The 18,028-nt window shown below is 39.9% G+C and overlaps 1 protein-coding gene across 3 annotated transcripts in view; it reads right to left on the reverse strand.

Moving 5' to 3' along the window:
* The window catches only part of CALCR (calcitonin receptor), a 2,888,559-nt gene that overhangs the window by 718,060 nt on the left and 2,152,471 nt on the right, over nt 1-18,028 (reverse strand). The gene's annotated exons all lie outside the window — the stretch shown is intronic.

Consider the following 18,028-nt stretch of genomic DNA (forward strand, 5'->3'; position numbering starts at 1 on the left):
TCCTCCTCCCTTGTCTGGTTTTAAGACTCTTATAGGGAGTGTTCTCAAGTCTTTCAGTGCATCAATTTCTGCTGGGCTAACATTCATATTTTCCTTGTTTATTACCCGCTTACTTAGTTTTCTAAGTTCAAACTCACATAAGTTCTCATACACCGCAAGTAAAGGATGGGTAGAGGAATTAAAAGTACTTGCAACTCTTAAAACATCACCTTCCACTTGGTTGTTACCCATTAGTAAAGTCAAGTTTTCGTTTGTACATTTTTAAGTCTAATAATGTATTGGGTAAATTAAACCATGACATTGGAACAAAAGAAAAACCTTTTGCAAACAATTCAACCAATGAAGGATTCACTTCATAGTTTGTATAATTGTAAATTTTAAAGTCTCCGCTAGTGTTTGATAGAATATTACAACCACCATCTTTTTTATTAACAGTCTCTGTACTGAGTTGAATTACCTCTTCTTCTTCATTCCGTTATTCGAAATGTTCTTGTGGGCTGTCCTGATATTTTAGTATCGCCGATGGTTCTGGCCCTCTTCATGTAAAAAACCCTGCTGCTCGTTTTCTTGGACTTGTATATCCTCACTGTTGTATCTTTTGTTTATTCGGTCTGTATAGTCCTCCGTAGATTCTATATTATGATCTGTACTGTGTTGTGCAGATGACGTCATTCTGTTTATATTCCCTCTCAAACGAGCATCCTGATAGTTTGCAACATTAGTGTTCTGGCCACTAGTGTTCTTATTAAACAGTACTGGAGGTTTAGGGTAGGCAGTTCCTTTTTTATAGACTGCTATGTCACAATTTAGTTTTTTAATTTTGTTAGCTACATTTCTGTTCAGTTGTTGATCTATTGAATTAAAGATACATCTATAATCATACTGGTATCTTGTAAAGTCCCCGTGTTTTTGTACTTCCTCGTCAAGTTAAGCAATTTCAATGGCCAAGTCATTTATAGCTAGCTGGTAATGTTTTGACATAAGTGAAATTATTTCCAAGCCATGTTTATTGAATAACTGGATCATTTCAATGTGGAACACCGACCCAGCTTCCAGACCATTGGGATGTTGCCAAGAGCGAAGTCCCTTAGGTACAATACCCTCTTTTGAACATTTGTTAAAATAGTTCACCTCTAATTGAAGTTTTTTAATTTTCATTAGTTTGGTATCTAGGTTAGATAATTTTGTAGCCAGTGGTGTTAATGCTGGATTTACTCTGACTGATTGACCCTGTGGTGTCTCAACTAGAGTTCTAGTGAGACTTGGTACCTCCTTAATCCAACAAGACACATCCCGAACTCCAAAAAGGCCAGAAGGAGTTCTTGAAACTGTAGTGTTGTTCGACCCCACATCGGTTTCGGCTGAAGTGTTATGTTGTTTCCCATTCACAGCACTAGAAGAGTTGTTAAGTGTACCTACTAAGCACATAGAATATGGCACTTCTGCCCGCAAAGGACCCGGTACAATGTTGTTGGATAACCGAGTGTTAGGTGAGTTCTGTGAGCTCAGTACATCCACTCTTATGGCCAAGCTCTCCAATCATTCATTCATGACTTGTATTAAGGCTGTAAGGTTACCTATGTCATTTGGATTCATTGAAAGTGTCTCCATTTGTTGAGATGATAAGTCTGCAGATGTATCCAGAATACCTCTAGTGGCCATTCAAGCACAACTCCACAAAGATGCCAAGAAACACAAACATAGTAAAAGGCACTCAGAGATAACTTATTCGATTGCACAAAATTTAATGAAAGACAAGTCAAGTGAAGCGCTTTTCGTCCAGTTCAATGACCGGACTACTTCAGACAAAGTTCACAACTGATACACACATCTTAATTAATTACCCTAACACTAATTAACCAATCCCTATCAACCTTCACTAATTTAAAATTAAAAATTTTAAACTAAAAAGCCTGCAGAGATGAAGAATTCAAATAAACAATGAATAATAATAATAACAATAATCAATAATAAATATCCTACTTGCACATCATTATTACTTACCCTCACACAAGGGGATTAATATTGTTAATGCTTTACTTAGAAACAATAAAACTTAGAGATCTAACAATCTCATTTGCACTGAGGGTGAGTTTAAGATATTTACTAGTAAGTAAACAAAACTAAATGTATTTATTATTAATTTTGTCATTATGTTAAGTAGCATAACTGTTTACCATTTTACTTTAACATATTATTTGGTGTTAACAGATTATGTAAGTGTATAATAGAATGTGAGCAACTACTTAGTTTTAAAGTATAAACTGTAGAAAGTTTAAAAGAATGATTTTACACAATATTTTAAATGAATTTTTACATGTGACTTTTAAATTAGTGAAGGTTGTTAGGGGTTGGTTAATTAGTGTGAGGGTAATTAATGGTTTGCATTTAAGATGTGTGTATCAGTTGTGAACTTTCTCTGAAGAAGTCCGGTCATTGAACCAGATGAAAAGCGTTTCACTTTACTTGTCTGTTTCATTAAATTTTGTGCAATCGAATAAGTTATCTCTGAGTGTCTTTTACTAAATTTCTTAACAGTGTTATTCACATTTTTTTAACAAATACTCTAAATTTAGTTTAAGAGTAAACAACTTTATGTTCACAGCAGTTCTGGAATAATCTGCTTTCCTTGTAGGCACAAAGTTCAGACCAAACATAAGAACCTTAAGCTGGTCATTTGTTAAAACTGCCACTTAAATTAATAACAGTAAATTTGTCATAATTTTGACTTACACTTCATCCATTGAGGACTCCGAGGTTGACTGCTTCCTCATTCTCAATGATCTCGTTTTTATTGTCCTGCTGTTTTGTAAAAAAAATTTCGATTTGGTACCATTACAGTTCCTTAATGCATTCGTATTTGTATTCCGGAAACCGCTGCTCTGTGAATCTTCTTCCTTCTCTCCACCATCTCCAGTGGGAAGATCATTTGTAACCTTGGACCCGAAATATTTCATCACTACAGCCGTGTTCTTTGATTGGTAAACTGCCTATTCTTCACAGCACTTGCCCAAGTATTTTTTAAGGCAGTCTTAAAATTCTGCCCTTGTCTAGTCATTTGTTTATTGTCTTTTTTTACTTTATTGGTCTCAAACGACTCATATGCTGTATTATCCTCATAAGCTGTTAAATCTCTTAGCAGTTTGCCTTGTTTACGTGCAATGACATCATTTTCATAATTTTCTACTTCAGATAACATCTGGTCATATACATGCTGACTTTCCACCTCAACCGGTAAGGAAGACTCTTCACTATCCAGAACTAATTTTTTTTCCTTCACACACTCTATTTTATGCCTGTTATTATCAATTAGTAACTTTAACCGTTTCAGCCCTGCATCATTAAAAAAAGTTGACAGTTCTGTAAAAAATATGTTGGATGCTATTATTCCATTAGGGCATTTAAAGAACCTCAGTCCTTTCGGGACTATCTTTAGCTTTATACATCTGTCAAAATATTTGTTCTCCATTTCAAGAGCTCTGAATTTCTTCAGTAGTTTACATAGTCTCTCACATTTATTAACATACTCTTCTGTCTGTATTCTAGCAACTTTATAATTAGCTTCGCCAAAGGGATCATATTTATTATTTAGTACTGAGTGAATGTTGTGGTAACCAACCCTTGCATTCAAATCATCTCTGATGATGTCATTCATTGCAGTCGGTGCTCGAGTTGCCATATCTATGACAGTGGCTTTCTCTTCATCTGAGCTCTCCACTGGCTCACTAACATTCACCTTAGAAGACATTAGCACCTTTAAAGTCTTTTGTATGTCAGTTAAAGACGTCAATAAAAATCTTACTATACCAGCTTCACTTACTGATGGTGTAGGATGTATAGATAAATCCAATAAAGGATCCATTGCCTCGGCCATCAGGTACATGTACCAAAAATCACAAAGTAACAAAAAAATGTGTAACCAGTATCATCAAACCAAGAACTAGAAAATACAGGCTCCCAATGGTCAATGAAGGCTGAATGAAGACTGAATAATTCCACATTTTAGCATACAAACAGTTTATTTAATTCTTTCATCTACCAAGACTTCATCAGAAAGCACAAACATTTGAGAAACTAAACCACTTCTTAAATAGCATCTCCCATTATAACCAATAAAACAATTAATCAATTAATTAAACAATTAATTAAAAAGTTTTTAAACCCACCAATAACAACTTTTTCCTTTTCATAAGAAACATAATCATGTGTCACTTTATTACTTTTAATTTTCTGTATTTTAAAAAAAACATTTAATGTCTATTGAATAATTTATTCCAGATAGTCTATCTGCACCCAACTTTATTTGCCATAAAGTCTCTATTTGTTCCAGGTGATTTTTAAAGTCACCACCCCTATGATCTGCACTTACTATTTCTAAAACAGAAAATAAAAAAAACTTTTGTATTTTCACATGTTAAAGTGTGTTTAAATAAAGCATTTTTTAAATCCTGTTTTGATACTATAAATATGCTCCCTCATGCATTCCATGAGAGTAAGTGTAGTCATCCCTACATAAAAAGCGTCACATCCACTGCAAATACTGATATAAACCACTCCCTTGCTTTTCTGTGGTTCAGTTTCTTAAATGTTTGTTTTCTGATGAAGTATTGATAGATGAAAGCATTAAATAAACTGTTTATACGCTAAAGTGTGAAATTATTCAGTCTTCATTCAGCCTTCATTGACCATTGGGAGCCTATATTTTCTAATTCTTGGTTTGGTGGTAGTGGTTACATTTTTTTTATATTTAACATAACAGCTGAATATCAATAGAATTCATAATGACTAAACCATCTCCCTTGTCTGGCTTCATACTTCTGATGGACTTATTGTTCCTAAGGGTGTCAAACAGCAACTTTTCTGAATTGGTCAAGTTCTAATTGTTAAATTCATCATTAGATTTAAATATGCCCTACTAGTCATTAATACACGCCTTTTCAAAGCCTTCTAAAACACAATTCAATGGAGGATTGAAAACACTTTTCCTTTTAAAAGTAATCTTAGCAATATTAAAATACTAGTTAGATTCATGATTGTTAAATACAGCTACTAAGTTTAATTGTCTAGTAAAAAGTTAAGTCCAATAATGGAATCAGCTAAATTAAAGGGGGGAGGTGAGATGAATTTGAGTCCCATAGAAAAAAGGGAAAAAATTCCAGTGTTACAGTGACATGGCTATAATTAAAACTATGAAATCCTTTATACTACAAGATAATGCCATTTGTGTCTATATCTCCCACTTCCTGCCCATCCCTTTCATGATGTTGTGATACTGATTATCTCAGAGAGTTTAAACCTCATCCCATCCTTGTTCCAGTGGGCAATGGGCCTGTCACACTATCTACTCAGACCTCCTTAAGACATAAAAATCTTGTTCAGCATTAAAATTAAAACCATCACCTCCCTCGATGTCTGCCTCTATATTCTAAACTGGAGGCTTCAAATGACCTTTATCTCTTACATATTATTGGTCACTATAATTAACTTTAATAGGATGTGAATTATGCCCACTGTATGGTTTAAGATCCCTATTTATTTTTTAATTTTCCTTTGTTTGCCAATATCATATTTCTTATATTTTTTAAAAAAAATCATTATTGTAAGCAACTATATATTGATCAAATAATAAATCATTGTGAATAAAACAATTAAGATTTTGTATTTCCTTCATTTGATTGCTAATAATACTAGAAATATATGGATGGTGCAGTTATGTAGCGGATAGTTGTCGCCTCACAGCAAGAGGTTCTCTGGTTTGATTCTTGGCTGGGGTGTCTTCTGTGTGGAGTCTAGATGTCCTCCCAGTGTTCATGTGGGTTTCCTTCATATGCTCTGGTTTCCTCCCACGTTACAAAGACATGCATCTGGAGCACTTCTCCCCAGGCCTCCCATGAAAATTGGCTTCATTCCAAGTCGGGCTTTCCAGATAATAGAATCTATTCCAAACAACAAATTAATGGAATAAGCCCAAGGAGAACCAATAAGTGCGCTCACATCTCTCCTTCGCCAGAACCACGTCCAATCTGCCAATTATATTGTGACATCAGTTAGGGCCGATAACGTGAATGGAAATAGTTTCAATAAATTCAATACATTCATGGAAATTGATTGTAACTTAGACAATGTGGGCACACGACCTGAAACTATTAATAGGTCTGAATCTTATGGGACTTTAAAAGGACAAGATATATGCATTGGTGAAAAAGTTGAAATCCATTAATGGAATCAAAATAGACAATGCATATTTAGAGAAATGTATTACAATGAAAATAGTCCCTAAAGGTTTGAGATTTTTTAAGGAACCTATGGATGTCATGCTGAATGATAAAGTCATTTCTGAGTTTAATCAATTTTTTGATGAGTGCGGCATTAAGTTTATACAATTGATTATTAAACATAATGATGAAAAACTAAGTAGGCTCATACAAGAAATGGAAAATCTTAATTTAAAAATTACAACTGACTTATCATTTAATGAATGGGAGAATTTGTACAGTAAACAATTTAATATGGCAGAGAAACTGCCACATACTATATGTAGTAACAAACAAAAAAAGATACATAGGGATGTAGACCAATATGAACAAGGGAAGGCATATTATTGGGGTAGGAACAAAAGGAAAAATATTTAATTGCAAATGAATACTAGTATTGAACAATTTCATGATGATAGCCAGAATAGACAAAGATCTTATAATACAAATTTTCAGAGGGAACAGGAAAGTCAGGGGGAACCATATTGGAACCAAGGAAGAGGTTATTATCAAGGAAAAAAGTACAAACAGAGGAATTGGGAAAACAACAGATGGTGATAGTTAAGGATAGTGATTCACCGTGTCCCAGGTTAGAAAGTGAAGAAAACAAGACTAATGAGTTGGTTAACACATGGAATGGTTTCAATATATATAATTATGCCAACGTTGAGATTAATCAGGCGCATTTTTCATTACTATCAAAGGGGATGAAATTTATACCAACACCTAGACTTAATATAGTGGATTGTCTTATAGAGTTGAAGAAATTCACTAGGAAATTGAATTTATTCATCATGTTCAATAAGGCTGGCAAAATTAGAAGTTACGTACTCACCATAACGTTCCATCTGAGTAGGTGACTTCATTTGGATGCAGCCTGTGGGCATCGGATCCAACCTCGGATCCGAGCCGGCATTTCAAAAGCTTAGGCTCCGAGCTCCTAGCTCCTCCCTCTTACCCATAACCCCTTGCCAAGCCCTGACTGACCTCAGATTGAGTTTGCCTCAAAAATACTGACTACAGTACACGAAAAACAGCATAAATACTCGCTCTATAAAGGTCAGGGGGATGGAGGGGGGGATGGTTGCATCCAAATGAAGTCACCAACTCAGATGGAACATTATGGTGAGTACATAACTTCTAAATCTGAAGTAGGCAGACTTCATTTGTCTGCAACCTGTGGGACAGAGTCCCCACCTACCTGAATCTTGGGTGGCCGTCATGAAAGGATGTTTCGGAGCACCGCTGAGCCAAAGGATGCTCTTCCCCTGGAAACAACATCCACCTTATAATGATAAATAAAAGTATGAGGCGAGGCCCAAGTAGCTGCCGCGCAGATATCATCCAATGAAACACGGGACTTAAAGGCGGCTGACGTGGAGACTGCCCTAGTAGAATGAGCCGTAACCCTCTGAGGAGCAGGTCTACCTGAAGTGTCATAAGCCTGCAGAATACAATTAGCAATCCACCTAGATAATGTGACTTTAGACACTGCTTTACCCAAAGCAAATTTAGCAAAGGAGATGAACAGCTGATCTGATTTCCTGTGACCAGCTGTTCTGTGAATATAAAAACGTAATTGTCTATGAACATCCAAGGAATGCAATTTGTATTCTCCTTTGTTTGAGTACTTGGGAAAAAACACAGGTAAATTGATTGATTGGTTAATATTAGATTCAGAAGAGACCTTCGGAAGAAAAGATGGATTGGTCCTGAGGCACACCCTATCAGGAAAGAAAGAAAGGTAAGGCGGCTTGACACATAGAGCCTGAAGCTCAGACACTCTTCTGGCTGAAGTGATAGCTACCAAGAAGGCAGTCTTCCAGGAAAAGTACTTTAGATCTGCAGAAGCTGCAGGCTCGAAGGGAGGAGCAGTAAGGGCTTGCAGAACTAACGATAAGTCCCAAGGTGGTACAATCTCCTTGACTGGAGGCCTCAACAAAAAAATCCCTTTGAGAAAGGTTTTGCATAATTTCGCTGTCATGAGGGGAGCTGTCTCATGACCAATGTGATAATGCGAAATGGCTGCCAATTGTACCTTAATCGTGGAAGAACTTGCCCCTTGATGAAAGAGGTCTGTTAAAAAATCCAGCACTGCTGACATAGGTGCTGAGAAAGGATCCAAAGTTCTCTGTACCGCCCAAATAGAGAATCTCTTCCATTTACTCCGATAAACCTGCCTGGTGGAAGGTTTATGAGCTGCCACTAAGATGGCCTTGACCGGTGATGAGATACGGGGAGTCCTAATCAAGGATGGAACTGGAGCAGCCAAGCTGTCAATTTCAGGGTGCGCAGATTGGGAACCGCCATTCCCAGAGGATGGGAGATGAGATCCGGAATCAGATCCAGAATCCAGGGTGGATTGATTTTGTGAGACCATACAAAGGGGAACCAGGGTTGACGAGGCCAGAACGGGGCAATGAGAATCATTCTGCTCCCCAAACTGTTGGCTTTCTGCAGAAGCCTCTGCATTAGAGGTAGTGGAGGGTAAGCATAAAGGAGACCGGGAGGCCAAGCATGCACCAGAGCATCTCTCGGGGATTCCCCTGGTGGGGGAAGCAGAGCGAAGAAATTGTCGCATTTGGCGTTTATGGAAGAGGCAAAAAGATCACAACAGGGTTGCCCCCAAACGGCAAAAATCTTCTTTGCTACCTGAGGATTAAGAGACCACTCGTGAGGAGAAAGAATGGTGCGACTGAGTTTGCCTGCAAGGATGTTGGATTTTCCCGGAATGTGCGTTGCTACCAGAAAGCGTTTGGTGGAAATTGTCCATTCCCAGACTCTCATGGCCTCTCGACAAAGGGGGTAAGACCTGGTTCCTCCCTGTTTGTTGATGTACCAGACTACTGACATGTTGTCTGTCTGAATCGCAATAGTCCCTGAAGGAAGAACGTGGTGAAGTGCTTGCAACGCTAGGAGCACCGCCCTCATTTCCAGGACATTTATATGCAACGACGTCTCTGTGGGGTTCCACGTGCCTTGGACAATCTTTCCCGCAGAATGCCCCCCCCAGCTGAGGCAAGAAGCGTCCATGGTCACTGTGGCTCGGAGAAAAGCAGCACAAAAAGGTCTCCCTGTCAGGGGCTCCGGAGAAAGAAGCCACCAAAGAAGGGAATCCCTGCACGCTTTGCTGACCGCTATCGGAGCATTGAGAGAGGAACAAAGAGGGGACAACTGAACCTGAAGGGTCCATTGAAGAACCCGCATGCGTAAGCGAGCATGAATGAGAAGCGGGATAGCTGCCGCCATAGAACCTAGGGCCCTCAGGACCGAAGCTGCAGTTGGAGATGGTTGCAGGACCGCTGCTACATGACACTTCAGGTTGGCAATTCTGTCTGGAGTGAGGAAGGCTCGCATTGACCTGGTGTTTAGCCTTCCTCCTATGAAATCTATAGCTTGTGTGGGGTGCAGTAAAGATTTCTCCCAGTTGACAGTGATGCCCAGCCTTGGGGCTAGTTGAAGAAAGTAGTCCTTGGCTGAGCACAGAAGATGCCTTGATGATGCCGTCAGGAGCCAGTCGTCCAGGTACGGAAAGACCTGTAATCCCTGGAGCCTCAGGTGGGCCGCTACCACCGCTAGAACCTTGGTGAACACCCTGGGGGCTGAGGTGAGACCAAAGGGGAGGACCCTGAACTGATAATGACTGGCTCCCAGCCAGAAGCGAAGAAACCTCCTGGACCATCTGTCCATGCGAATGTGGTAGTACGCGTCCTTGAGGTCGATGGAGCACATCCAGTCGTTCTCCCTCAAGAGGGGAAGTATAGATTGAAGGGTGACCATCCGGAACTTTTGCTTGGTTACTGACAGGTTCAGCTGGGAAAGGTCTAAAATTGGTCTTAAGTCCCCCGTTTTCTTTGGCAACAAAAAGAACCTGGAGTAAAACCCTGACCCGGTTTGATCTGGGGGGACGCACTGGATAGCTCTTTTTTCTAGCAGCTGTTCTATTTCGACAGCTGCTGCCTCCATTTGGTCGGGTGGAACATCTGGGAGGCTGCGAGATCTGGGAATTTTGTATAAGGGGATTGTATAACCTCTGGATATCACGCGAAGCACCCAACGATCTGATGTGATGGACTCCCAAGAAGTTAGGTGCCTCGAGAAACGCCCCCCGACTGCCTCCAGAGACGGACAGCCGGGCAACCCTTCAGGGCTGCTGCGTGGGTCTCTCAGAGAAAGGTTCTCTGGACCCAAAGTTTCTAGGAGCCCCCCTGCCTCTAGGACGGCGACCTCCCTGTCCTCCTCTGCCACGGGAGGACTGGTTATCCGGAGCAGGTTGGGACTGCTGCGATTTTCGGAACCACATCTTCTTCTGTCCCTTTTGGTTCTTTGAGAAGGACCTCTGGGGATCTGAGAAGTGGACTCCGACGGCAGACAGCGTCTTCCCGTCCTTTTCGCTCTGGACCAGAGTTTCGCGAACAGTTTTGCCAAACAAGGCAGAACCATCAAAGGGGGCATTCACGAAAGTCACCTTGAAGGGCTCTGCGAAATCACAGTGGCGGAGCCAGGCCTGCCGCCTCATGACTAGGCCTGCTCCGCTGGCTCTAGCGGCTCCCTCGGTAGCATGAGAAAGTAGCCGCATAGATGTGTTAGATACCGCTCTAAGAGTGGCCATTCGGGTGGAGTATACCTGCTTATCCTCACCCGACATGGACTCTGGGGGAGATGCAGCGTATTCTTTGATCAGATCCCGCTGCATCCTGATGACATGTGCCATGTAGTTCAGCGCTCTCAAAGAGAAGGTTGCTGAACTGAAAACTTGCTTCCCAATGCGATCCATCGAGCAGGACTCCTTGCCCGGAGGATGCATAGAGGGACTCTCCTGGGCCAATTCCCTCTTCGTGGCTGCAGCCATCATCATGGCATCTACTGGGGGGCCCTTGCTCCAGTGAGTGCGGTCTGCCAGAGGGGAAAGGATACGGTCAGGACGCTTGGGTAAAGGCTCAACGGTGTCCGGATCCTTCCACGCTCTGATGGATATAAGGTCCACCAGAGGGTCAGCAGGAGGGGACACCCAAGAGGTAGATGGGCCCGCCTCAAATGCCTCCAAGAACACAGACTCGTCTGAGGAAGCCTTGGGGGCAGACCACCCCCCCCTGATCCTTAACATTTCCATAATGTCTCCAAATGAGACGTCTTCAGGGGGTGACCTTGGGGAGCCTTCCCCTTCATCCAAATCTGTGTCTTCGGTAACAGACTCGGGAGAGTCCATGTGCCTCCTTTTGCACTTACGCTTCCGAGGTACTTCATCGGGGGGGCTGTCCGAGGAGTACTCTTCCGCAGTTGGATGTTCCAATGGAACTACTTGGGACATCGAGGCGGGCTGTCCCTGGGACCGGCTGGTGGGAGCCTGGCCCAACTGCAAGGGAGTGCGGGATGGAGCCGTGGCAGGGACCGGGGGTCCGGACGTCCTCAACAGTGCCCTTTCCACTATGTCGAAGGCCGAGGGGGAGCCAGCTTTTCTAAACCCCGAGAGCCGACCCCCACTCGGATCCGACGCACGGATCGGAGTCGGAGCCGAAACCGTCGGATCCGAGAGACCGGTGTGCTCCGACCTGGACGGAGCCGAAGACACACCAGCTCCCTCAGATCCGAGGCTCGGTCCTCGGCTCCGAGAGGTCAGGTCCGGCACCAAGCACTCAAGGGATGGGACGGATCCGAGGTGCGCCGACCTATCGGATCCGACCCACCCCCGGATCCAACTCTGCCCGGCGCCGACAGCTCCAAACCCATGGTATGGGTCGGACAAGGAGCCAAAGGAGCGAAAAAAGGGGTCGAAGCCCCTCCTGGATGGGGGGGGCTAGGAGCACTCCCATTTGCATTTGGGCCTGGATGAATTTCCTCATCATCCGGTCCATATCTGCTTCACTCATAGAAAAAGTGGACCTGGTGGAGGCCACCGAAGCGGACCTAGAGAGCCGCCTCGGGGACCTCGCTGAAGGGCTAGCCTCCTCCTCCTCGGGCCCAGGAGAGAACCGAGGGGAGTGGAGCCGAGGAGGAGGAAAGCTAGAAGGCACAGGGGAGGCCCGCTTAGATGGAGGAGCCGAACTGGAAGTTTCGGCTCTCCATTTGTGGTGCTTCTCCCTGTGCCTCTCCTTCTTCTCTCTCTCCGTAGAAGACTCTCTCTCCTCCGGCATCTTAGAGGGAGGTTGAGTCCCAGCTGGAGGAGGAGAGCCCACAGCAACAGCTTGCTGAGTAGAAGGGGCAGAAGCCGAAGTGGTATCTGGAGGGAGAAGTCCCGCCAGCACCAGCTTCGACCTCCGCTCCCTCAAAGCTCGGGGGTTGAACCCTGCACAAATGGTACAACCAGATGACAGGTGTTCAACCCCAAGATGAACGACCGAGTGTGGCTATCCGCTGGGGACAGCTTATGGCCACACTCGGTACATTTAGAGAATACAGCCTTATGGGCTTCAGACATGATAAGCCTTAAAGGCCTAAAACAAACACACACACACAACTACGCAAAAACCCGTGAAAAGTTAAAATAAAGAGAGAGGAAAGCCTAACACAATCAACACTAACTATTTAAAAGAAAAAAGTTGAGATTTTTGAAACTTTTTCTGTCAGAACAAACTTATCTGCACCAAAAAATGCTAGGAGCTCAAGAATCCATCGCAACTTGAAAGCGGCAAACGAAATCTGAGGTCAGTCAGGGCTTGGCAAGGGGTTATGGGTAAGAGGGAGGAGCTAGGAGCTCGGAGCCTAAGCTTTTGAAATGCCGGCTCGGATCCGAGGTCGGATCCGATACCCACAGGTTGCAGACAAATGAAGTCTGCCTACTTCAGATCAATAAATAAAAAAGATGATAGTAAAGAACAAAGTACACATTCTGAGTTGAAAGTGCCAAGTTCTTTTGTCCCTGTGTATGATCCTACAGTTGAAATATATGAGAATATTGTTGCAAGATAAATCTACAAACTATATGGAGAATATAAAAGAAAGCATTATACAAGTAATATTACACAAGAGGAAATGGCATTATTAAGAGAACTACAAATTAGTCAAAAAGTAAGGATAATGAAACCAGATAAAGGCGGAGGGGTGGTATTATATGATAACTTTGAATATATTAATAGGATACACAATATTCTTTATGAATCTGGGAATTATGAAACTATTTTTTTGACTGAGATAAATATTGTCTACCAGAGAATTGACAGTTATATCGAAGAATTCCTCATAGATGGGAGAATTGATAAAGATGTATACAAGTTTTTGTCAGTAAAATTCTCTAGGTTGGCTACTATTGTAGTGATTCTGAAGATCCACAAGAATATTTTGGATCCACCCTTCAGGCCTATAATATCTGGGAGTAATTCTAAAACTTTTCCTATGGGTAAATATATAGATACCAAATTGAAGCATATATACAATAAAACAACTCATCTAGTTAAGGACTCATGGGAATTTTTGAGAAACTATCCTACAAACTCATGGATGGATGGTTATTTGTTTGTTACTATTGACATAATTGACCTTTTTTAAAGTATTACAAAAAAGGAGGGTCTTGAGGCCTTTTCTAACAGTATTATTAAACATGCAGACATAGAATGGGAAGAAGTTAGTTTAATCATGGAAATGATGGATATAGTGCTTGACAACAATTTCATTTTCTATGAAGGTGAATATTTCAGGCAGACCAGGGGAGTAGCAATGGGAGCAGCTTGTACTCCCATTTTTGCAAACCTGGTCATGCTAGACTGGGAAGAACAGGTACTTTTTCCTAGTTGTTACAACACCTATATTGTCCATTATGTCAGATTTTTGGACGATATATATATTTTATGGAATTACAATGAGAACAAGCTGTTAGAGTTCATTCAACATCTGAACGTGAGTAGTGACTTTTTAAAATTCACTTACACATATAACAAGGAAGGCTTGGCATACCTGGACACCTTGGTATATAAACATGAGAACACTTTACATTCAAGAATTTTTAGAAAAGAAACGTTTTCTAATGATTACTTGTCTTATGAAAGTTACCATCCAAAGAGATTAAAGCAAAACATTTATAAGGGCCAATGTATTAGGGCCCTGAGGATGACATCGAAATACGAAACATTGTTAGAAGAGATAGGTAATATACATACTATGTTTTCAGAAAGAGGTTACCCCAGGGAAATGTTGGGCAATGTGGATAAATATGTTATAGGATTATGGGGAACAACTTTTTAACCCTTGTTGGGTTTAGGTAGTGAAGTAGATTCAGTACAAAGTATTGTGGGTAGATCCCAGACAGTAAAGAAGGTTAAAGCACAACATCAAAGATCCTACATATTGTTATACAATCCAATGTCAGATGGGGTGGCTAATATTCTAAAGAACTTTTGGTATCTAATTAATAGTGATGGAGTTCTTAGGGAACTAATAGGAGTTAATCCTGGAATAGTTTATAAAATGGGGGTTAATATTAAGAAACATCTAGAAATAGGAAATAAGAATACTAATAGGATGGATAGTATGAAACATACCACTAAATATGGGTCATGTAAACAATGTTGTTATATATTTGATAAAAATGAGATAGTGTTGAATAATATAATTAGAACAAGACTTAGGTTAGCAAAGGGGAATTGTAATACAAGAATGGTTGTGTATATTGCTATATGTCAGGAATGCCCAAGTTACTATGTGGGGAAAACGGTAAGAAGTTTTAAAAAACGCATCTATGAGCATGTTTATAACATTAAAAAAAGGGATCAAAAAAGTGCACTTTACAGACATATTGAACACTGTGGCCAAAGTCATGATTTTAAATTTGTCTTGTTGGATACTATTATAAATGATCCTAGGGGTATGGATTATAAAAAAGTATTGAATTATCATGAGGCATGGTGGCAGTTATATACAGCTGCCACAACATACCCAGGTTTTAATGATAGTATTTCTATGAAGGCTATTTTAGAATAATAATTATGAAGTAATTTATATATGGGTGATATTATATATATCATATATACCATATATAAAATATCTTATAGCTGTCTATGCAATGGAGAAATTTATTATTATTGTATTGAGTAGACATTGAAATTGTTTAGTATTTAGACTATGTACACCTAATTTATATTATTTTGTAGTAATGTATATTATTTGTTATCATATTTTTATCATAGTCTATCATATTATGCATTTATTATTGTCATACGGGTAGATTAGTATGGCTAGTATTACTGTGGAAGGGTTGTGTAATTAGGAAATATATGTAATGACTACAAAAAAGTAGATATATTTATATTATTACACCCTATATGCATATATATTTTTTATATATATTTTTATCTGTTTATGGTTATGATGAATGCCATGTGTTGTATAGGAAGGACAACATTTATGTGAATATAATAATGATAGCGCTGTTGTTGAACAACAGGAGTAGAAGGTATGAGTTATTTGGGCTTATCGCTTTAAGTAGCGGTTTATGTGCAACTTTGCTTTTAAAGATTTGGTGCCTAAAAAGTTATAAAAAGTGGAAGTATTGATGTGGACAGTGTTCTGAAGAAGCTTGTAGGTTACGGGTGAAAGCGCTTAACCGTTAAATACTTTTCTGTCCGCTTTATGCTTTTTTTTTGGCAGTTGTTTCCAACATTTTTACTGTTGTTTGTCATTTGATTTTTACATGTACGCTGAAGTGAGTTGCTTCTGACAGCGTTTTAGTTAATAAAACAATCAAGTTTTACATCTTATTGTGGTGGAATTATTCGAGCATCCTTGGGCGGAATTATTACCTTTGAGTTTTTGAAAATCTTTGGATTGGACGTGGTTCTGGCGTAGGAGAGGTGTGAGAGCACTTATTGGTTCTCCTTTGGCTTTCCCAGATAATAAATATATTTAATAGTTAAATCAATCAATTCCATACCATGTCAATCAAATAGTTTCACAAATTCTGTATAACAATTGGTAATTTAATCACATGTAGTCCTTTAGGAACTATTTGTTTTTAATGTATTCATATAAGTATGCATTGTCCAACTGTTAGTTCCTAATACTTTTTTTTTTGAGTGAAAATATATTGCATCTCAAAGAACCAAAATGATCCATTTTGCTGTCATCAGCAAAATTGTCATGATCAAACAAAACAGGTTTGTCAAGCCAGGATAACATATACACCAAACTGTTTCAGTAGCAGGTTTCTGCTGGTGCCTAATTCATGTAACAGAGCTCCTCTGAATTAAGTCATAGAGTAGCAGTGCAGAAAGGTATCTCACACCTTGGTAGGCTCACTGCTTTTATTTCTTTACTTGTCAGGGGGGTACATATTTCATTTACCAGGGGGGTACTTATTTCATTTACTGCAGTTACTGCTGCTGTTGCTGATATGCAGTATTTTAAAATGATTATGGAAAAGCAACGAGTTAACTGTGGATCACAACGTCAATTAAAATACCAGCTGATATTTGTGATGTATATCAGTTTAAAATGGCCACTTCCAGGAAACATATGACATGAAATGACTTTACTCTAGTTGATTTAAAACACTTTGATTTGAAATTTTGGATTGTGGAGTATTGATGTTAACATTTTGAAATTGTGAGATTAAAGAATTGTATCATTTTACTCTTGACAAGAAAAAAAAACAGAACTCACATTGTTTTAAAAAAGAAAATGTCACTGATTTTGCTTTCAATGTCTCATTGCAAGGGACACTTTTCTTGCCGTGTTATTACCCATAATTTCATTACTAATGAAGCAAATGCAGCTACCAACTGCATGTTATATTTATCTTTTACTCTTTTTCATAATAGTTTCCTTCAAACTTTGCATGCTAGCATGCTACAGTATCTCTGTGAGTGAAGCAACATGTTTCAACATACAGGTTTTTGTAAAAAAAACTGTGTGTCATTCTTTTCTAGTCACTCGTTTCAACTAGTCTAAAACAGCTAGCTGCCCTCATTTTTCTCTCATCTTGTTAAAGGAGATTTAGACTTTTAAAAGTACCCACTACCTTTGACACTTGTACTAATTCTGGCAAACTGTACCACCTCTTTAATGCCCAGTCTGTTAAGAAATATCTCCTAACATATAGACTGAACTCCTATTCTGATAGTTTTACCCCTCAAGCTTGCTCTGGCTTCTGTGTCCAATCATATATTCCCCTTTAATGTCTTATGAGTGTATTTAGTGTACTACTGTCATTCCTAGTTAACATGGGCCAAGCTTCATAAATCTTTCTTTTTAAGCCATTCATTCTATCCCCATGGACATATTATTTTCCATGTTTATATATTTTTTTATTTAGTTAGTTATCCATATTTTGTTGACTGGGTTAGTCCCACTAGGCAAATAGCCTATTTTCAGGGGAGACCCAAGATGGTATTTATATTACTAGAGGAAATTTCGTCAGGGTATCTGGAAACTTTCTTTACTTTATTCAATAGGTGCTGTGGAATTTTACATCCATTTGACTTACCACCAACTCAAGCAGATGGGGCTTCAGTTTAATGTTTATTTCAGAGGAATGTACACTCAGGACTTCAGTACCCACTTTATGTTGCACTGCAGTGTCAGCAATTGATATACCTGGTGTGGGAATAGAACTTACAGCCTTCAGCACTAAAGGCAAGTGTGCTACCTGCTGCCCCTCTGATGCTGCTACTATTAGGCTTACAGGACTGTGTGTAGTATACTATCCATAGTCTTAGAAGAGCAAGACAAAGGAGCATCCTGACCTTCCTATCCTCAGTTTTTACACCTTTGGCTATTACCCCTAGCATCTGGCGTATCCTTTTCAATGTCCTCACACACTTACCAAGCTTTAGTTAATTGGAGAA

Source organism: Protopterus annectens, chromosome 3.part1, assembly GCF_019279795.1.
Source record: "Protopterus annectens isolate FY-2018-M chromosome 3.part1, PAN1.0, whole genome shotgun sequence".
Lineage (NCBI taxonomy): Eukaryota > Metazoa > Chordata > Ceratodontiformes > Protopteridae > Protopterus > Protopterus annectens.